Source organism: Artemia franciscana, chromosome 2 (assembly GCF_032884065.1).
Source record: "Artemia franciscana chromosome 2, ASM3288406v1, whole genome shotgun sequence".
In the NCBI taxonomy this organism is placed as follows: Eukaryota; Metazoa; Arthropoda; class Branchiopoda; order Anostraca; family Artemiidae; genus Artemia; species Artemia franciscana.
In genome coordinates this window covers 3,076,345-3,099,392 of record NC_088864.1, presented here as the reverse complement: position 1 = coordinate 3,099,392, position 23,048 = coordinate 3,076,345, and the positions used below count along the sequence as shown (strand labels likewise).

Below are 23,048 nucleotides of genomic sequence, written 5' to 3'. Positions count from 1 at the left end.
GCAATGCAATAGCGTTGCCTCTGATATAGTCGAAAAGCCGATTCATCTACTCTATTTGGCCTGATGTGGTTATTACATTCTTAGTTATTAGTTGGAGTAATATTAAGTTTTAATAACTTGTTTTTTGCTTAATAAAGCAAAAAATAACTCATATTTTCTGATTTTTAGTCCATACAAAAAAAAGAAAAAAAAATAGAAGACGTAATGTGTCTTAGAGGACTAAATTTCTTCAAAGATCTTTCAAACAAAAATTAGAGGACTTCCTGGTTGGAATCACGGTATGACTTTTAGCTTTTGTAAAATCCTAATCCTTTTAGAAAGCTGAGTAAGTCTGAGGCTCATCCAAAATTTAATATTGCATTGAAAGCTCTGCTAATGGAAGCCAGAGTCCCAAAAGAGAAAACGTATATTGAGTCTCGACGAAGCCTGTTGACACGATATAGTGAGATAAAAGGGATGGACTCAGAAAAGAGGAAAGGTAAACTCACGGAATCAGTAAACTAATTTCTTTTGAATTATAAAACCGTTACTAGATCCGGAAAGATTTTAGACAATGGCAAAGGAAAAAAAGAATTCCCTTACTAGGGTTCTTCCTGTTTGCTGCCTTAATAACAAAGGAGCTGCATGACATTTTTGAATTTGTCATTTTCAACAGTAAAAGAAGAAAACACAGGGAAATGAGTGAAGTCTTGTAAAAATGGAGAATATATCATGAAAAACCAACCAAGGAAATCCATTGAAGCCTTTAAATATTAAAAAAAAAATTATTTGCACAGCCAAAAAAAAATAGCTGTCTAAAAAAAAATCCGTTTCGAAGTCACGGGTTTGAAACAGTATAAACACAGTCAAAAAGTAAATCATTGAAATTCGAAATAAAATGGAAAAATATAACCACAAAAAAGAACAGAGAATTAATGGGAAACCTGAACTGCGAAATCATAAGCCAAATAAAATTTACGCATATGCACAAGCATAAGTGATATAATGTTTATTTACGCATTTGGGCCCTTGTGAACACAATATGATGAAGAATGACAAAGTTTCGAACTGTAGAGGATTTTGGTTTATTGATTTTCAATTTATCGAGGTAGGTTTCGGAAGAATCCACTTAAACAGTAGATAGTTGATCATGAACTGACAGAAACTGGTGAAAATCTGCTTCATTGGATAGATTTAAAGAACTTCTTATTTTAATTAAGCGGCCCTTGAGTTTCAGGAGTCGTTCTTAAGGAATTGGGAGAACAAAATAAACTTTAGCGTAAAGAACACGATAATGAGAAGGAGCAGCCACCCCTATAATTATTATTTATTATTATATTTTTATTATTCTATAATTATTATAGAATAATTTGTATTCGTTTTAAGTTTTGATGTCACTCCTTCCTTTCAGTCGAACAACTTCTATTTAATTTCTGTTTTGGTTTTTCATATCATGCCGTAAATCCTTCCTTCGCTGGAATTTCCCCCGAAGATCCCCCAATGTACATTTTTTCCTGCAAATAATTATCCCCCCCTAAAAAAGACAATTTCTACCCCGCTGAAAATTTCCCCGGGAAGTTTTCTCGGAACATATCCACTTGTAAAATTGAGTTACTTAAGTGAAAGCAAGACGAATAAAAATAGTTTCCTATAGGAACTATCAATCGACAAATTACACAACTTATAGCCCTTCCCGAGGGTTTGTGGGGTATGCCGGATCTTGCGGTGTTCTGGTACGCTAACTAATGTTTTATTATCAATAGTGTCTTTCGAGATAGCTTCATTTAGACCTCTGAGGAGGCTTCGAAAAAACCTCCAAAAATCAAATATCTCATTCTATTAGGAGATAATGCGTTCAAGGTGATTTAATATTGAAGCTATGCGATCCGATTTAAAATTAGACATTCAGCAATCTTGATAATAACTAATTGGTAGCTGGTAACCACAAGTAGTCAAACCAGGTCAACATTTGATAAACAGTCTCCAAGGAGATACAAAATTATGCTCTTTCATGTTTCCTGGTAAGATTCTAAATGGTAATGCCAACGATTTTTCGTCTCTAGTCTTTACATACTACAGGTTGGCTAGTTCAAGATGCTGCAGCGTTGAACCACTGAAAAAAGGTTTGTGATACAAACGGGAGCTGGCGTTTACCCCCTAAAAATACCCCCCCCCCGCAGTAAATATGCTCTAGAAAAAAACCACGGGAAATACCCCTCTTCCTGCAGCTGGTTGGTCTCCAATTACTTTTGACTTATAAAAAAAAGGGCTAACACTCAAAATACCAACGATCACAATGCCCACGACTCAAAATGCAAACAGCTCTAAATGCCCACGATTGGATAAATTTTAAGTTTCAGTCCTTAATTGGGGATGAGACAAAGGGTTCACCCCAATTATGCTGATTTTAAATATATTAGTTTAATAAAATTTAGTCTTACCCATCAAAAGTTACGAGCCTGAGAAAATATGCCTTATTTTGAAAAAATGGGAGAAAATACCCCTTAAACTTCATAGTATCTTAACAAAAATCACACCGTCACATTCAGGGTTTTAGAAAACCCTACTGTATAGGTTTCAAGCGCCTATCTATAAAAATGTGGAATTTTGTATTTTTTGCCGTAAGTCCGATCACGGGTGCGTGTTTATTTGTGTGTTTGTTTTTTTCCTTTTTCCCAGGGGTTATCGTATCGACCCAATGGTCCTAGAATGACACGAAAGGCCTCATTCTAACGGAAATTAAAAGTTCTAGTGCTCTTTTTAAGTGACCAAAAATTGGAGGGCACCTAGGCCCCCTCCCATGCTCATTGTTTCCCCAAAGTCAACAGATCAAAATTTTGAGATAGCTATTTTGTTCAGCATAGTCAAAAACCCAATAACTATGTCTTTGGGGACGACTTACTCCCCCACAGTCCCCATGGGAGGGGCAACAAGTCACAAACTCTGACCATTGTTTACATATAGAAATGAAAGATGAATAGAAATGGTTATTGAGAAGTGTACAGAGGTTTTCAGGGGGATGTTTTCTGGTTGTGGGAGGGGAGCCGAGGGGAAGAGGTTACGCGAGATGATCTTTATCATGGGGAAAAGAAATTCCATGAAGGGGGCGCTTGATTCTCTAGCATTCTTAAGAAAACACAATGAAACAATAAATATGAAAAAGTTCTTTCAACTGGATGTAAGGAGCAATATTAAAACTTAAAAAGAACAAAAATTATTACGCATATGAAGAGGTTCATCTCCTCCCAAATACCTCGATTTTTACGCTAAAGTATTTTTTGTAATTTCAACTATTTATTTTACAACCTTTGTAATTCAGGGGTCATTATTAAGGAATTGTGATAAAATTTAAACTTTAGTGTAAAGAGCGAAGTATTGACGAGAGGATGATCCCTCTCATATAAGTAATAAAAATACACGAATATAGAAGCTCGTTACGTAAGTTAATTCAAAAGTTAAGTAAATTTATTGCTAATAAAAACGTTCGTAAAAAGAATTAAAGTTCTAGTTGTCTTTTTAAGTAATCGAAAAACTGGTGGGCATATAGGCCTCCTACCCCACTCCGATTTTCTCAAATTCGGAAACCCATTTAGCCACAAAAAAATTAATATGCAAATTTCGTTTTAATTAGTCATGTGCGGAGTGCCAAAACCAAAACATATATATATAAGACATTACATATATACATATATATATATATATAAACATATATACATATATATATATAACATATATACAAAACATATAAAACATATATACATATATATATAAACATATATATAATAAAATCAAACATATATATTCAAAAACGTTCAGAAATTAAATAAAAAAACCAAGTTCTTTCAACTGAAAGTAAGGAGCCACATTAAAACTTAAAAAGAACAGAAATTACTCCGTATATGAAAGGGGCTGTTCCCTCCTAAACGCTCTTAAAATATTCCCAGGGTCATAACATAGATACCATTCATGGATAGCATTAAACTTAACGAGTTTTATTTATTTGGAATCAAACAGTTCGTGGTAACAAACTGTAGTAATTAGCGACCCGGCTCAATAGTAACCAAAACTAAAAAAAAATGAAATTTTGATACCAATACCTACATCAAAAGAATCGCATTTTAATGCTGATTTTAAATATTTAAGTTTAATCAAGTTTAGTCTTACCCATCAAAAGTTACGAGCCTGAGAAGATTTGTGTTATTTTAGAAAATAGGGGGAAACGCCCCCTAGAAGTCTTAGAATCTTAACGAAAATCACACCATCAGATTCAGCGTATCATAGAACCCTACTGTAGAAGTTTCAAGCTCCTATCTACAAAAATGTGGAATTTTGTTTTTTTTTGCCAGAAGGCAGATCACGGATGCGTGTTTATTTGTTTTTTTGTTGTTTTTTTTCTTTTTCCCAGGGGTGATCGTATCGACCCAGTTGTCCTAGAATGTTGCAAGAGGGCTCATTCTAACGGAAATGAAAAGTTCTAGTGCCCTTTTTAAGTGACCAAAAAAATTGGAGGGCACCTAAGCCCCCTCCCACGCTAATTATTTTACCAAAGTCAACGGAACAAAATTCTGAGATAGCCATTTTATTCAACGTAGTCGAAAAACCTTATAACTATGTCTTTGGGGACGACTTACTCCCCCACAGTCCCCATGGGAGGGGCAACAAGTTACAAACTTTGACCAATGCTTACATATAGTAATAGTTATTGGGAAGTGTACAGGCGTTTTCAGGAGGATTTTTTTGGTTGGGGGAGGGATTGAGAAGAGGGGGATATGCTGGGGGAACTTTCCATCGACAATTTGTCATGGGGGATGAAAATCTCCATGAAGGGAGCGCAGGATTTAATAGCATTATTTAAAAACACAATGAAAAAATAAATATGAAAAAGTTCTTTCAGCTGGAAGTAAGGAACAGCATTAAAACTTAAAACAAACAGAAACTATTACCCATTTGAGGGGCTCACCTCCTTCTAATACCTACCTCGCTCTTTACGTTAAAGTATTTTTAGTAATTTCAACTATTTATTCTACGGCTTTTGTGATTCTGGGGTCATTCTTAATGAATTGGGACAAAATTTAAGCTTTAGTTTAAAGAGCGAGGATCTGACAAGGGGGCGAACCCCCTCATATATGTAATAAAAATATGAGAATACAAAAGTTCTTTACGTAAGCTAATTTAGAAGTTACGTAAATCTTTTACTAATAAAAATATTCGTAAAAAATTAAAAGTTCTAGTTGCCTTTTTTATTGACCAAAAAGTCGGAGGGCAACTAGGCTTCCTCCCCCGCTCTTTTTTTTCTCAAAATCATTCGATCAAAATTATGAGAAAGCCATTTAGCAAAAAAAAAAAAAAATTCAAATTTCGTTTTAAATATTCCTCTGCGGAGAGCCAAAATCAAAACATGCATTGATTCAAAAACGTTCAGAAATTAAATAAAAAAAACAAGTTTTTTTAACTGAAAGTAAGGAGCGACATTAAAACTTAAAACGAACAGAAATTACTTCGTATATGAAAGAGGCTGCTTCCTCATCAACGCCCCGCTCTTTACGCTAAAGTTTTTTACTGTTTTAAAAAGAAGAATTGAGAGACAGAGTCAAACTTTAGCGTAAAGAGCGGGGCGTTGATGAGGAAGCAGCCAATTTTCATCGTCCTAGCACATCCAGAAGCACCAAACTAGCCAAAGCACTTGATCCCCCCTAACTCCCCCAAAGAGAGCAGATCCAGTCCGGTTACTTCAATGCCGTATCTAAGACATTTTACTTATTCTACCCATCAAGTTCAATCCCGATTTCTCCACTCTAAGCATTTTCCAAGATTTCTGATTTCACCCTCCAACTCCCCCCAATGTCACCAGATCTGTTCGAGATTTAAAATAAGAGCTCTGAGACACGAGTTCCTTCTAAATATCAAATTTCATTAAGATCTGGTCGCCTGTTCTTAAGTTAAAATACCTCAATTTTCTGATTTTTCCGAATTAGCCCCCATCCCATCTTCCCCAAAGAGAGCAGATCCGTTCCAATTATGTCAATCACGTATCTAAAACTTGTGCCGATTCTTCCCATCAAGTTTCATCCCAATCTCTCCACTCTAAGCGTTTTCCAAGATTTCCATTTTTCAAGATTTCTGTTGCCCCCTCCAACCCCCTATGACACCAGATCCGATTCAAGTCTAAAATATAGCATCTGAAACATAATATTTTTCTATATATCAAGTTTCATTAAGATCTGATAACCTATTCGTAAGATAAAGATACCTCAGTTTTCACGTTTCCCCCCTCAAACTCCCTTCGATGTCACCGGATCTGGCCGGGATTTCAAATAACATCTCCGAAGCACAAGATTCTTCTAAATATCAAATTACATTAAGATCTGATTACCTGCTCGTAAGTAACGAATACCTCATTTTTTCTAATTTTTCCAAATTACCCCCCCCCCCCCCCAACTCCCCCAAAGAAAAGTGGATCCAGTCCGGTTTTGTCAGTCAAGTATCTTGGACTTATGATTATTTTTCCTACCAAGTTTCATCCCGATATTTCCACTCTAAACCTTTTCCAAGGTATCCACCCCCCCCCCCCCCCTTACTCCTCCCAATGACACAGGATCCAGTTAGAATTTAAAATAAGAAATTTGAGTTATAAGGTCCTTCTAAATATGGAATTTAATTAAGATCCGATCACTCCTTCGCAAGTTAAAAATGTCTCATTTTTTTCTAATTTTTCAGAGTTAGCCCTCCCCCAACTCCTCCAAAGGGACGAGTTCATCCGTTCTGTTTATTTCAATTACGTATCTAGGACTTACGCTTAGCTTTTCTACCAAGTTTCATCTCGATTCCTCCACTCTAAGCGTTCTCCAGGATTTCCAGGTTTCTTCCTTCAACTCCCCCCAGTGTCACCGGATCCGGTCAGAATTTAAAATTAGAGCTGTAAGACACAATATCCTTCTAAATATCAAATTTTATTCAGATTCGATCACTTGTACGTAAGTTAAAAATACCTCATTTTTTCTAATTTTTCCAAATTAACCGCCCCCCCCCAGATGGTTGAATCGAGAAAATGATTTCTAATTTAATCTAGTCTGGTCCCTGATACGCTTGCCAAATTGCATCGTCCTAGCTTATCCGGAAGTGCCTAAACTAGCAAATACGAGAGAGACAGACCGACAGACAGACAGACCGACTTACAAACCGACAGAATTTGCGATCCTTATATGTCATTTGGTTAATACCAAGTGCCATAAGAAATTATAGTAAAAATAGATAGCTTGTAGAAATCCCAACGCATTCGTGGCACCAATTCACAAAAAGTATGAAGGAAACATAAACAAAATAAAATGTAAATAAGAAGTTGGGACTTCACTTTAATTTATTTTATATTTTTGTATCGTAGTATGTAGCTATTGCTATTTTTTTTTATTTAAGTCACTTTTGGTATAAATACATGGGTGGGGGATCCTATACCTGCCTGCTTCGCTCGAAGCCTCCAATATATTCATGTGACTTGTATCATCTATTTCGCGGATACCTTAAGTATTGAGGTTTTTCTGCAAATAAATTAACTTGGCAATTTAAAAAATTTAGTTTTCATTATAACGAACTTTTAAATAAATATCAAAAGAATTATCTAGAAATACTTAAAGAAATTTTTAACTAATTTCGGAGGTTCGAGAAATGTTGTCACAGCGCCATTCATTTTGAATTGCGTTTCTAATTGAGCGGAATTTTTAAAAAAATTAGCCACATGGTAAAGATGAATTCTATAATTGTTTAGTTCATTCAGGTTTTTTGCAATGTGTTAATATTTGTGATTTGGTAAAATTTATAATATTTAGTTTACCTATTGTTGCTAAAGGGAGGGATATATTAACAGGATAAGCTTGTTTTGGTTTTACTTGGTTGTTTTACATTTGCTGTTTTTTTTTTCATAGGCATGTATTTTGGGGGTGATACCTGACGCGGGGATGCCATGGATATTCTGTGGTAGCCACAACACTGTGCTGGGTAGAGAATTTAGAGTGGCGAAACCCTATATAGGCCAGTGTATTCTCCTGATGAGCCCTTATGTTGGGTGTTGCCTCTGAATTATTTGTCTATATTATTTTTTCTATTGTTCGGTAAATGACGACTTATACTTATTGACGACATGACTGCCTGTCCATAGATTATTCTTTATGGTTGATTGTGTGTGGCTATGCTGTTGGACCTATGTGATTGTATGGATGAGTAGGGTTAAGGCCTCATTCAAGTGCTGGTCTATATTAATCACTAATTTAGGAAAACAGTCTTCCTTTTCTCCTTCTGTCTCTTTATTTTTTTTTGTGTTTGTGCTGTAGCATTGGTGATTTCTCTTTTCATGATATATAATCTCTCATCTCTATGAGAGATTAAATAAATAAAAAAACAAGTTTTTGTAACGGAAAATAAGGAGCGACATTAAAACTTAAAACGAACAAAAATTACTCCGTATATGAAAAGGGCTTTTCCTCCTCAACGCCTCGCTCTTTACGCAGAAGTTTGACCCTTTCTCTTAACTCTACTTTTTAAAACAGTAAGAAACTTTAGCATAAAGAGCGGGGCTTTGAGGAGGACAAGCCCCTTTCATATTTGGAGTAAGTTCTGTTCGTTTTAAGTTTTAATGTCGCTCCTTACTGTCCGTTACAAAACTTGTTTTTTTTTAAATTTATCAGTATAAAAGGCCGATTCTTTTGATGTATTAAATAAAAAAAAACAAGCTTTTTCAACTGAAAGTAAGGAGTGACGTTAAAACTTGAAGCGAACAGAAATTACTCCGTATATGAAAGGGGCTTTTCTTCCTCAACGCCCCGCTCTTTACGCTTAAGTGATTTTTTATTGTTTTAAAAAGTATAGTTGTGAGAAATGGTCAAAATTTAGCGTAAGGAGCGGGGCGTAAAGATGAGGGGCAGTTCCCCTTACATATACGGAGTAATTTCTGTTCGTGTTAAGTTTAATTGTCGGTCCTTATTTTCAGTTGAAAAAGCTTGTTTTGAATACATCAAAAGAATCGGCCTTTTATGCTGATTCCAAATAAATAAAACTCATTAAGCTTAATGTTATCCATGAACAGTTACGACCCTGGGAATATTTGCCTCATTTTCGAAAAAGGGTGAAAACACCCCACAAAAGTGAAGCGATCTTTTGAAAATCACATCCTGAGGTTTACTATTTTAGAGAATCTTACTATAGAGGCTATTCAAGCTCCTATCCTATATGTGAATTAAAAAGATTTTAATTCACATTTTTTTCCCAGAAGAAGATGTGGAGGAAGAAGATCACAGCTCCGTGTTTGTTATTATTTCTTTTCTTCGAGGGGGGATCGTATCGAACCAATGGTCGATACGACTTAAAACGAACAGAAATTATTCCGTATATGAATGGGGCTTTTCATCCTCAACGCCTCGCTCTTTACGCTAAAGTTTGACTATTTGTCTTAACTCGACTTCTTAAAAAAATAAAAAACTTTAGCGTAAATAGCGAGGCGTTGAGGACGAAAAGCCCCTTTCATATACGGAGTAATTTCTGTTCGTTTTAAGTTTTAATGTCGCTCCTTACTATCATTTTAAAAACCTTGTTTTTTTCGTTTAAGTTCTGGACGTTTTTAAATTAATGCATTTTTTGATCTTGGCTCTCCGCGCATAAACAACTAAAACGAAATTTGTATATTAATTGTTTTGGGCTAAATGAGTTTTCATAGTTATAATTGGAAGATTTTGAGGTAAAAGGAGCGAGAGAGGAAGCCTAGTTGCCCTCCAATTTTTCGATTACATAAAAAGGCAACTATAACTTTTAATTTTTTACTAACGTTTTCATAAGTAAAAAATATACGTAACTTACGAATTAAATTACGTAGCGAACTTCTATATTCGTATATTTTATTGCGTATATGAGGGGGCTCACCCCTCGTCGATACCTCGCTCTTTACACTAAAGCATAAATTTTGTCCCAATTCCTTAAGAATGACCCCTTAATCACAAAGGCCATAGAATAAATAGTTGAAATTACTAAAAATAATTTAGCGTAAAGAGCGAGGTATTACGAGGAGGTAAACCCCTCATATGCGTAATAATTTCTGTTCGTTTAAAGTATTAATGCTGCTCCTCACTTTCAGTAGAAAAAAACTTTTCATATTTATTTTTTCATTGTTTTTTTAAATAGTGCTAGAAAATCCTCCGCCCCCTCCATTGAAAATCTCTCCCCCCATGAGAAGTTCCTCCATGGAAATATCCTACCATGTACCCCCCCCCCCCTAACTCCCCCCCAAACCAAAAAAATCCCCCTGAAAACGTCCGTACACTTCCAAGTAACCATTACTATATGTAAACATAGGTCAAAGTTTGTAACTTGCAGCCCCTCCCACGGGGATTGCGGGGGAGTAAGTCGGCCCCAAAGACATAGTTATTAGGTTTTTCGACTATGGTGAATCAAATGGCTATCTCAGAATTTTGATCCGGTGACTTTGGAGAAAAAATGAGCGTGGGAGGGGGCCTAGGTGACCTCCAATTTTTTTGGTCACTTAAAAAGGGCACTAGAACTTTTAATTTCCTTTAGAATGAGCCCTTTCGAGACATTCTGGGACCACTGAGTCAATACGATCACCCCTGAAAAAAAACAAAAACAAAAATAAACACGCATCCGTGATTTGTCTTCTGGCAAAAAATACGAAATTCCACATTTTTGTCGATAAGGGCTTGAAACTTCTACAATGAGGTTTTCTGATACGCTGAATCTGATGGTGTGATTTTCGTTAAGATTGTATGACTTTTAGGGGGGTATTTCCCACTATTTTCTAAAATTAGGCAAATTTTCTCAGGTAGGCAAATTTTGACGGGTAGGACTAATCTTGATGAAATTTATATTTAAAATCAGTATTAAAATGCAATTCTTTTAATATAACTATTGGCATCAAAATTCCATTTTTTAGAGTTTTGGTTACTATTGAGCCGGGTCGCTCCTTACTACAGTTCGTTACCACAAACTGTTTGATTCGAGTTCCTTAGAAACTGTAGACAGTTTAATGTAAGGCCATGTCCATGGGGGGGGGGGGAAGAGGTATCAGGTTCAACCCCTCCCCTGGAATTTTTGTTTGTCTCGTTGAAACCTGACAAAAAATATACTTAAAAATATTTTTGATGCGTTCCTAAGCTGTTTTGTGAAACCTCCCTTCAAAAATGCACGCTTCAGCAAAATTCCTTGACACTCTCTTTGTTTGAAGTCCCTTTTTTAGTCAGCTTTGACAAAATCGAAAAAAAACGCTTTTAATTTTGGGTTCTAATTTAGTACCTGTAAATCTACTTTCTGGACTGCCAATCCCCCAAACTCCTCCAATATCATAAAAGAAAGAGGGCCTTGCTGAAAATTTTCTAGAAACCCAAGAGCTACTTACCGAATAGCTCTGAGTTTTTGCAAATTATTTGAAGAAACAACTGCAAACATTGGTGTTAGCGTAGACGTCGAAAAGAATGATATGTCTCCAATGTATTATTTTATTTTCCTGCTATATCACAAAACTCGGACGGTCGTTAGGGAGAGCTCATTCGACCGCCAATCAAAATTTTTAGATGTACTTTTGAGGGCAGGAGCCGTTTGCCAGGGAGCCTGCCATCTCTTCAATGGCTCAAGCTAACAACGACCAGTGTTGCCAACGTCCTGGAAGAAAAAGTACCGCAAAACGCCCTAAAATTGTACCACTGGTCAAAAAATTGTACTATATCTATTTTTGTGTGTGTTGTGCTTCGGGCAGGACGAAATTTTTTTTTCGCTACGCACAACACGTGGACGGTCGGAAAACTACATTACAATAAATGATCAAAGTTGATCGACACTAGATTAAGAGATTTTAACTTTTTTCTACAATTTCCTAATTTGCCAATATTAATTGGGTTGCCTCTAATTGATTGTTCCTTAGAATACGTCAGCAATATGCTCTAGCACTAAAGCTAGTGAGCGGCTCCTGCTTTGGACCAATCAAAATCTTTAGATCCACTTTTGAGGGCAGGAGCCGTTTGGTGGGGAGCCTGCCATCTCTTCAATGGCTCAAGCTAACAACGACCAAATCCCGGCTTGGCCCACAGCCCACAAAAGTCTTGAAAAATGTCTCCACGGAAAATCCAGTATCTCATTATATGAAAAGCTAAATATAATTAAGTTGATTAGTGATCAAAGTCACGTAGTCCACTTATTACCAAATATTCAACAATATTGATAGTGACCAATTAGTAGCTTTCTATCTTAGGCAATCAAACTAGACTAAATTTTGATAAAGATTACCCTAATGAACCAAGAGTTAAGGTTCTGAATGCCCACTTAAGACTATCGGAAACAGATGGGACTTAAATTCAAGAGGGCTTCTAACGAGAAAGAGAAAACAAATCAATGCCATTTTAATCTGTCTCTGCTTTTTCAACACTAGACTGTACCCCTATAGCCTACTGCTGACAGGACTGGTGCTATAATCACTTATATGCTATTTAGTTCAGCTGAGTGGCAGTGCACTGTCGCTAGGCACTTAATTTTTTCGCATAAGAATCGCACTTAAGCGTCATCGTTTCCATTGTTGTCATTATGTGGAAGAAATTAAACAAAGCAGTTCGGGGTAACAAAGTGTATGTAAGGAGCAATCCCGGTCAGCTGTAACCGAAACTCTAAAAACAAGTTTGGATAACAATTAATACATAATTTATGGGAAAGGAAAGCTGATCCCTCCCCAATCACTTGCTCTTTATGGTCAAGTTTGACTTTTTGTCTGTAAGAGGTTGAAGAAAGGAAAGCCCTCCTCATATATGGAATAGTTTTTGTTGGTTTTAAGTTTTAATATTGATGTGTTCGTTTTAAGATAGCCATTTTGTTCCAAACAGTCAAAAGGTCAGATAATTACCACCTTTGAGGGTTACATGATCCCCACAGTCCCACGAGAAATTACTGTATGCTCAGAAAGTTGCACATTAAAAATTATGTGTATACTTGTTGCCAAAAAGTTGTATTAGAAATATTGAAGAAACGGCTATGGGCATTAAGTTGCAACTTTCAGGACAGGCTGAAGGGGATTTTGTAAAGTAAAATGAGAGTAACCGGCTCCTCTCACACCGTTTTGATGTTCTTCTCAACATGAAGCCCCTTTGTTCACAATAGTCACAAGGTCTGGTGATTATGGCTCTGGAGATGCAATGCCCCACAGCCCTCGGGGCAATGGCGGAACTTCCGCTAATGTTGAGAGGAATATAAAAAAAAGATCAAAACCCAGCATGTGCATCTAAGTCATCACAGGACCTAACTTTTAATATCTTAGCAATGGCTATAGTATTAACTTGAATTTTTTCAAGTTATTTGATTTTTTAAAAATTTTTTTTAGAGCCGCTACTACCTCTGCAAATGCAGATGTAACCATTTCTAACTTCTACCACGATCTATGACTACTGCGTCTGTGACTGCTTTTTAATTATGTCTACTTTCATGAAATGATGAGAAGGATGTTGGACTAATTACGTCCACGACCATGAGTGCTCGTGACTGAGACCGAAAAGAGAAAGCAAAACATCTAAAAAGAACTTTGTATAAGAATTTTGGAAAATTCCCATAGTTTATAATTTCCCTTGACAAACAAGTTTTCTCCCTGGAAAATTCCCCTACGTGAAAAACCCCCAAGGAGAAACCCCCCCCCCCATCCGAAAATGTATGCATGCATCCCAATAACAAACACTATGCGTAAGCAATAGGCAATTTTATAGCTTAAAGACCTTTCCCCTGGGGCTGTGGGAGGAGGGGTAATATTATACCCAAAGGCATAGTTATTGGGCCTTTCAACTATGATGACAAAATGTCCTTCTCAAAATTTTGATCGGACGATTTTGGGAAAAAAGTGGCGGGGGACGTGGCCTAGTGGTCCTCCAATTTTTTTGGTTACTGAAAAAGGACAATAGAACTGATTATTTCCGTTCGAATGAGCTCTCTTCTTATATTCTGGGACCATTGGATTGATACAATCACCTCTGGAAAAAAAAATAATAAATAAACACGCATCTGTGATCTTTCTCCTAGCAAAAAATGCGAAATGCCACATTTTTGCAGATAGGAGCTTGAAACATATACAGTAGGGTTCTCCGAATCTAATGGTGTGATTTTCACTAAGATCACTTGACTTTTAAGGGGTGTTTCCCCCTTTTTTGAAAATCAAGAAATTTTCTCAGGCTCATAATCTTTGATTGGCAAGGCTAAACTTGATGAAATTCATCAAACAGTTCGTGGTAACGAACTGTAGTAAGAAGTGACCAGGCTCAATAGTAACCAAAACTCCAAGAATGAATTTTTTATACTAATAGCTACATCAGAAGAATCTCCTTTAAATGCTGATTTTAAATATGTAAATTTTATCAAATTTAGTCTTACCCACCAAAAGTTACGATCCTAAGAAAATTTGCCTTTTTTAGAAAATAGGGGGAAATAACCCGTGAAAGTCATAGAAAGTCATAGAATCACACCATTAGATTCAGCGTATCAGAGAACCCTATTGTAAGAGTTTCAAGCTCCTATCTACAAAAATGTGGAATTTTGTATTTTTTGCCAGAAGGTAGATCACGGATGCGTGTTTATTTTTTTTTCTTTTGTTTTTTTTCCCCAGGGGTGATCGTATTGACCCAGTGGTCCTAGAATCTTGCAAGAGGACTCATTCTAACGGAAATGAAAAGTTCTAGTGCCCTTTTTAAGTGACCCAAAAATTAGAGGGCACCTATGCCCCCTCCAACGCTAATTATTCTCCCAAAGTCACCGGATCAAAATCCTGAGATCGCCATTTTATTCAGCGTAGTCGAAAAACCTTATAACTATGTCTTTGGGGACGACTTATTCCCCCTACAGTCCCCGTGGGAGGGGTTACAAGTCACAAACTTCGACCAGTGCTTACATATAGTAATGGTTATTTGGAAGTGTACAGGTGTTTTCAGGGGGATTTTTAGGTTGAGCGGGGGTGGTAGAGAATGAGGGGACTTGCTAGGGGAACTCTACTTGGAGGAATTTGTCATAGGGGAAAAAAATTTTCATGAAGGGAGCGCAGGATTTTCTGGCATTATTAAAAAAAAAATGAACAAATAAATATGACAAAGTTTTTTTTTTAACTGAAAATAAGGAGAAGCATTAAAACTTAAAACGAACAGAAATTTTTGCGCATATGATGGGCTCACCTCCTCCTAATACCCCGTTCTTTAAGCTAAAGTATTTTTAGTAATTTCAACTATTTATTCAACGGCTTTTGTGATTTAGGGGTCATTCTTAAGAAGTTGGGACACAATTTAAGCTTTACTGTAAAGAGCGAGGTACTGACGAGGGGGTGAACCCCCTCATATACGTAATAAAAACATGAGAATACAGAAGTTCGTTACGTAAGCTAATTTGTAAGCTACGTATATCTTTTACTAATAAAAACATTCGTAAAAAATTAAAAGTTCTAGTTACCTTTTTAAGTAACCAAAAAATCGGGGGGCAACTAGGCCTCCTCCCCCGCTCCTTTTTTTCTCAAAATCATTCTATAAAAACTATGAGTAAGCCATTTAGGCAAAAAAATAAATATGCTAATTTCGTTTTAATTATTCATCTGCGGAGAGCCAAAATCAAAACATGCATCGACTCAAAAACGTTCAGAAATTAAATAGAAAAAACAAGTTTTTTTTTAACAGAAAGTAAGGAGCGGCATTAAAACTTAAAACAAACAGAAAACGGCTGCTTCCTCATCAACGCCCCATCTTTACGCTAAAATTTTTTACTGTTTAGAAAGTAGAGTAAAGAGAAAGAATCAAACTTTAGCGTAAAGAGCGGGACGTTGATGAGGAAGCAGCCCCTTTCATGTACGAAGTAATTTCCGTTCGTTTTAAGTTTTAATACCGCTCCTTACTTTCCGTTAAAAAAGACTTATTTTTTATTTATTTAATATATTTAAAATCAACATGAAAAGCTGTTTCTTTTTCTATATCTATCGATATCAAAATTTCTTTAAAAAAAAATGGTTTTTAGTGTTTCGGTTACTATTGAACCGGGTCGCTCCTCACTTACAGTTCATTACCATGAACTGTTTGAACTGCAATTTTCTCAGATTTTTCTTTTGGTTCTTATTACGTAAATGAAGTAGTTTTCCCTCCTCAGTACTCGCTCTTTACGCTAAAATGTTTGTGAATTTGTAAAAAGCTTGAGAACACGGTCCTTTTGTGTCAGGAGTCATTCTTAAATAATTGGAACAAAAAGTCAAACATTAGCGTAAAGGGTGAGGTACTGAGAAGGGGGCAATCCCCTCATATACATAATAATTTCTATTTGTTTTAAGTTCCAATGTTCTTCCTTACTCTCAGTTGGAAAAAGCTTGTTTTTTTTTATTCAATAACAACCACAAGCCGAAAACACACAATATCTTTGGTTTATTATCACAAAAAAAAATCATTTTTAAGAAGCTGCTTTAATATTAAATGCTAAGATTGGTGGTAAAATAACACATACAAGTTTTTTGTTTATATTGGTTATTATTGAAAAAAAAAAACCTCTAACTTTAGCGTAAAGAGCAAGGTACTGACGAGAGGAAGAAACTCCCTCATATACATAATATGAAAAAGGTTCGCCCCCCCCCCGTCAATACCTCACTCTTTTCACTAAAGCTCGAATTTTGTTCCAGTTCTTTAATAATGCCCCCTGAATTCTAAAAGCCGTTTAGTTAGAATAAATAGCTCTTTTGAAATTGCCAAAAATACTTGAGCGTAAAGACCGAGATATTGAACAGTGGGCGGACCCCTCATATACGTAAAAATTTCTGTTCGTTTTAAGTTTTAATGTTAGTCCTTACTTTCAGTTAAAACAAATTCTAATTTAATATTTGATTGTTTTTTAAATAATACTGGGAAATCCAGCAACCCCTTCATAGAAATTATCTTCCCCCATGAAATATTCCTCTCCCTCGAACCCACCCCCAGAAAAAAATCCCGCTGAAAATGTGTGTATACTTCCAAATAACCAATAGTATATGTAAACAATGGGCAAAGCTCATAGCTTGCACCCCTTCTCCTGGGGATTGTGGGGTCTAAGTCGTCCTCAAAGACATAATTATTAGATTTTTTAACTGTTTTGAACAAAATAGCAATCTCAAAATTTTGATCCGGTGGCTTTGAGAAAAAATGAGCATAGTTGCCCTCCGATTTTTGGCCACTGAAAAAGGGCACTAGAGCGTATAACTTTCGTTTGAGAGAGTCCTCTCGCGGAATTCTAGGACCATCGGTTCAATACGATCAACCCCCCCTCCCCCAAAAAAACAAAAAAAGAAACTAGGGTTCTCTACACTAGGGTTCTCTGATACGTTGATTCTGAAGGCGTGCTTTTCATTTTGATTCCTTCGACTTTTAAGGGGTGTTTCATCCTTTTTTCGAAAATAAGGCAAAGTTTCTCAGGCTCGTAACTTTTGATTGGTAAGACTAAACTTGATTATATATTCAATATCAGCATAAGAATTCAATTTTTTGTTGTTGTATCTACTGTTATCAAAATGAGCCAGGTCGCTCTAGAATTACAGTTCGTTACCACGAACTGTTCTAAAAACGAGATCCAATCATTGAAATGAGCTCATTGCACTGAAGTGAAAATTAAGAAATAATTCCAAAATTCTTGATTTCTTTCAAAAAGTTCCCTTAATCGGTTTGCGTCTACTTGTACCAAAACTCCTATGTTTTTTGTGTGTTTTCAATAAAGCGCTAGTTTTCTATAATCATACAAACATTTGGAAATATTATCAGTTGGTTTGGTTGCACTCGTTTTATCAATCTATGCTAAAAAGACTGTGAAGCAATAATTTTTGTTCGTTTTAAGTTTCAACTGCGCTATTTACTTCCCTCAAAAAATTTTGTTTTTAAAAACTAATTTCATCAAAGTGCTTGAATGAATTATTAGTTGCATGTTCTTCTTAAATAGGATATTATCTATTTTCAAAAATTCTCCAAGGGGCCAAGTTCACATTTTGAATCAGGATACAATACCCTGAAAAGAGACTAAAATCAAAATAGTTTATATAAGAGAACATTAATGGAATCTTCAAGGTTTAAAACCCGAAATTGTTCATATAAAGCGTCAAAAATTCATTAGTTATGTTAATTGCAAAATCAAGCTCCAATATTTGATGCAAAATGTCCATCACTTTTAGAAATCACGTAATGCACAGGTGAAAGTGAAGCAAATTTTGCGGGGCTTGCGCCACGGATGGCGAAACTATGCACACACCCGGCGCTCCAAGATGTGTATTGGAGAGTGCGAAACCCCTTGGATTGATGCGAGAAAATGATGGAAAATACAGTGACCCTTCAAAACCAACTAATATTATAGCAGCCTCATTTGATCTATTTTAACGTAATATACTCCCAATAAATTCTCCCGTGTACATTCTACAATATCTACTAAACAAAACGCCTAAAGAATAATGTCTTTCGCTTCCATCATTCTTAACTAAGCTAAATGAAGTTGTCTCCACCAATTTTAGGCGCAGTGCAAGTAAATCACAAGTTTGCATGGTTTAGAGTTTTTCTTGACCTAGTGAAAAGTCAGCAATAAGAAATTCCAGTGGGAATAAAGGAGACACGCAAAGGGGGCATGCAGCGTAATCAATTAGGAGATCGTGTTTGATAGAATTGCGTGTAAGCATGGAATTTAGCTGGACAATGCAATAGAAATACTTTAACATGCGACTCGGTCATTTTTCTAGATGTCAAACTAGATGTTTATCAATTGTTTAGTCTATAAGCGAACAAGGAAGTAATAGCAATGAAAAACTATTGTACTTGTAGGTAAAGCAAATAATCTTATTTAGAGACAATAATAACAATGCCTACGGATTGTTCTGGGTACCCGACTGACTGATCGTATTTCAAACAGTAGACTGTACGAAAAATGTGGTTCAATCCCGCTTTCTAGGGCTATAATGAAAGAAAGGTTGAGATGGCTAGGCCACGTTCTACGGATGAAGGATGACAGATTACCGAATATTGTCCTTTTTGGTAACCATCTGGGGCTACACGGAAAGCAGGTCGTCCTTGTCTGGGTTGGGAGGATGTCATAAATAAAGATTTAAAGGAAATGGGAACTTCCTGGGAGGGTGTAAAGAGGGAGGCTTTAAATAGATTAGGTTGGAGGAGGAGCGTGCGTAGCTGTGTTGGCCTCAGGCGGCTTGGTGCTGCAGTGAGTTGTTATTATTAGTACTAGTAGTAGTAATAACGAAGGCCAATTATTTCGATTTTTTTCTTATTTAATAAACAAGAAAAATATTTCAAAAAATAAGTTTTTCAAAAAAGTAAAGAGTGATGTTAAACCCTGGAATGAGAAGAAATAAAGATGTGTAACAAGTCTAACATAAAACTAACACAAATTAAACGGGATGTATAACTGAAAAAGGAAAGTAACGAGTGATGTTATTAGCAGAAATAAAGATGTGGAATGAGCAGAAATAAAGATGGGTAATAAGTATATCTGAAAAGTATATCTGAAAGCTAAAGCCAACAGAAGTTTGAATTCGTTATCATTTCAAAATTAGAACAAACAGTAAATAACACTGATAAAAATGGGGTTATTACCCTCTAGCACTCTGTAAAGCATGAAGAGTCAGTTGTGCTATGCTGAAAATCATGAGCATTTCGAGCTGTGAGTTTTAAATTTAACCTACAATCTTGAACCGTGTGTTTTTATATTAACCGAGAGCTAATTTAGAGGTTTACCGATAGATTCTCAAAAATTTGAACGGTTAGAAATTTCAAGTTTAGCCTAATATTGTTCCGAGAAATTCTTGCTCTGGAACTCTTTCTTGCAAGTTTCAACTTGAATATTTCCTCGTCTGTGTTTAATCTTGTTTCAAAGTGGGTTCCAAATGCTATTCGTGTCATCCTAATCTAAAGTCAATGGAAGTTTCGGTCTTATAATGGAGTAATTAAGAAACTTCCTTGAGGTCTGAAAAAATATTTTTTTTTAATAAAAATAACATATTTCTGTTAGTATTGAAGAAAGAAATAAAAAGTTTCTTCCTTTAGTTATGATTAATTATTGTTTCCGAGTCTGTTTCTAGCTCTAGACGGTAAATGAGAATGATATATACACGGATATATAAAAAGGTCCATTCCTCTTTGCAACAATGAAATGTACGAATTGAAAGACCAGGTTTTATCCATGAAAAAAAGAAGCGATTTGAAATAAAAGAGAAACAAAAAAAAAGGAAATCTCAAGCAAAATGAATGTCACACAAGTACTTTTTTTTGAACTGTTCATGGTAATGAGAGTTCATAGCTGTTCATTTTCTGTGTTTCATCATCTAGTAAAGGGCAAAACACGGACCGTAGTAACCAAAAACGAAAGGCGTGATTTTGTGAAAACTGCCTAATAATAAATAAATGCACTATTTTTGTAGGCTGTTCAATGACTTTGCGGTTATTAAAGAAAAATATTAATTTTTATACAAATGTTTTTATTCTGACAGTTACCGAAGTCATAGCTGGTGTAAGACTATGAAAAGCTTTATAGATTAGTTTTTTGTTGTCAGGCTACGAGCTCAATTTTGGAATTCTAAATGAATATTTTTATTTTTTATACTTTATTTTGTCTGTTCAGTAACGCGCTAGCTTTCTATAGTCCTGCAAACATAGGGGAATATAATTAGTTGGTTCATTTGTACTAGTTTAATTAATATATGTTAGAAAGAATGTAAAGCAATAATTTTGTTAGTTTTAAGTTTCAACTTTACTTTTTAAATCCCTCAAAAAAACTCTGTTTTCTAAAATAATTTAGGAAAACATCGACAAAAAGAATAAAATCTCGTTACTAATTAGGCCTAAGGGAAAGAAAAATAGTTCTTAAAAAGATTAAATAAAAAAACTAATTTTTTTAACTGAAAGTAAGGAGCGACATTAAAACTTAAAACGAACAGAAACTACTCCGTATATGAAATGGGCTGTCCCCTCCGCAATCCCTCGATCTATACGCTAAAGCTTTTAATCATTTTAAAAAGTAAAATTGTGGCAAAGAGTCAAACTTTAGCGTAAAGGGCGAGGGATTGCGGAAGGGACAACCCATTTCATATACGGAGTAATTTCTGTTCGTTTTAACTTTTAACGTCGCTCCTTACTTTCAGTTAAAAAACTAGTTTTTTTATTTAATTTCTGAACGTTTTTGAATTAATGCATGTTCGATTTTGGCTCTCCGAACATATTTATCCGAATTATTAAAATGAAATTTGTATATTAATTCTTTTTTTGGCAAAATGGCTTTCTCTTAGTTTTGATCAGACAATTTTGAGAAATAAGGGATGAGGAAGGAGACCTAGTTACCCTCCAATTTTTCGGTTACTTAAAAAGGCAACTAGAACTTACTTTCAACTGAAAAAAGTTTTAATGTTTATTTTTTCATTGTTTTTTTTTTATAGAAATCCTAGAAAATCCTGCGCCCTTTTCATTGAATTTTTCTTCCCCCATGACATATTCCTCAAAGGAAAGATCTTCCCACATAGCCCCCTCCCCTCAACCCCACCCCCCAAACCAAAAAAAATCCCCCTCAAAATGTTTGCACACTTCCCAATAACCATTACTGTATTACTGTATTACTGTATATAACCATTACACTGGTCAAAGTTTGTAACTTACAGCCCCTCCCCCAGGGATTTTGAGGGAGTAAGTCATTCCCAAAGACATAGTTTTTATGGTTTTCGACTATGCGGAACAAAATGGCTATTTCAAAATTTTGATTCGTTGGCCTTGAGAAAAAATGAGCGTGGGAGGGGGCCTAGGTGCCCTCCAATTTTCGGTCACTTAAAAAGGGCACTAAAACTTTTCATTTCCGTTAGAATGAGCCCTCTTGCGACGTTCTAGGACCACTTGGTCGATACGATAACCCCTGGGGAGAAAAAAAAAATAAATAAACACGCACACGTGATTTGTCTTCTGGCAAAAAATACGAAATTCCACATTTTTGTAGATAGGATCTTGAAATTTGTGCTGTAGGGTTCTCTGATACGCTGAATGCGATGGTGTGATTTTCGTTAAGGTGTGATCCTATGACTTTTAGAGGGTGTTTCTCCCTATTTTCCAAAATAAGGCAAATTTTCTCAGGCTCGTCACTTTTGATGACAAAAGACTAAATTTGATGAAACCTACATATTTAAAATCAGCATAAAAATCCAACTCTTTTGATGTATCTTTTAGCATCAAAATTCCGATTTTTGAGTTTCGATTACTGTTGAGCCGGGTCGCTCCTTACTACAGTTCGTTAACACGAACTGTTTGATTACATTCAGGGCTTTTGATTTAATTTTACGATTTTTTTTAAAATAAAAACTTCTTAATGTTGTGATGTGCCAATTCACAAAAACTGTTGGGAGAAAATTTTCCCAAATCTTGAGGGGGGAGTGATTTTGTTCCATTTATTTCCCATTTTCCAATAAAAATACCAAAAGTAGATTTTGAACGAAAACACAAAAACAACATTTTGGACATCTTGGGAGAGGAAGAAAAATATCGATTGCAGATGACCCCTACCCCTTTGGTTGTAACCCCACTGTCAAAGAAGTTGGGAAGAGGTAATAAAAAGTAAATTCATAGGAGGGGAAAGGGTGAAGCTTTGAGTTGATTAGGATAGAGCAGAAGTGCGTCCAGTTGTACGGGCCTTAAACGGCTTTGGCATTGAGCTTTCCTTAGTAGTAGTAAAAACTAGTTAATATGATGTGTAAGAAAACTATATGGAAACATTGTATTGCCCTATAAGATCTGATTGACAATAACACTTTGATGAAACCGATTTTTTTCAAATTCAGCCTTGATAATCAGAGCCAAATTTAAAGCTTTGACGCTTCTAGGCCCAGAGTATAAGCCCAGAGTAAAGCTTCGACGCTTGCCGGTGCCAGTTGGGACATTGTTTTGGGGAGAAACAAAGATTTTTCGTGGGAATCCCCTAAATTTCAACACTGTGAAAGAGAGAGGTGATACTGAAGTCTCAGCTGCCATTCTTCTTGGGAAATATTTGACAGTTGGCCACAGAAATCCCCTGTGTTGTTTTAAAATCCCTTTTCTTTGAAT

The 23,048-nt window shown here is 35.8% G+C and overlaps 1 protein-coding gene across 1 annotated transcript in view; it reads right to left on the bottom strand.

The window, feature by feature from the left end:
* The window catches only part of LOC136035997 (glycogen [starch] synthase-like), a 73,568-nt gene that overhangs the window by 19,664 nt on the left and 30,856 nt on the right, over positions 1–23,048 (bottom strand). The window lies entirely within an intron of this gene.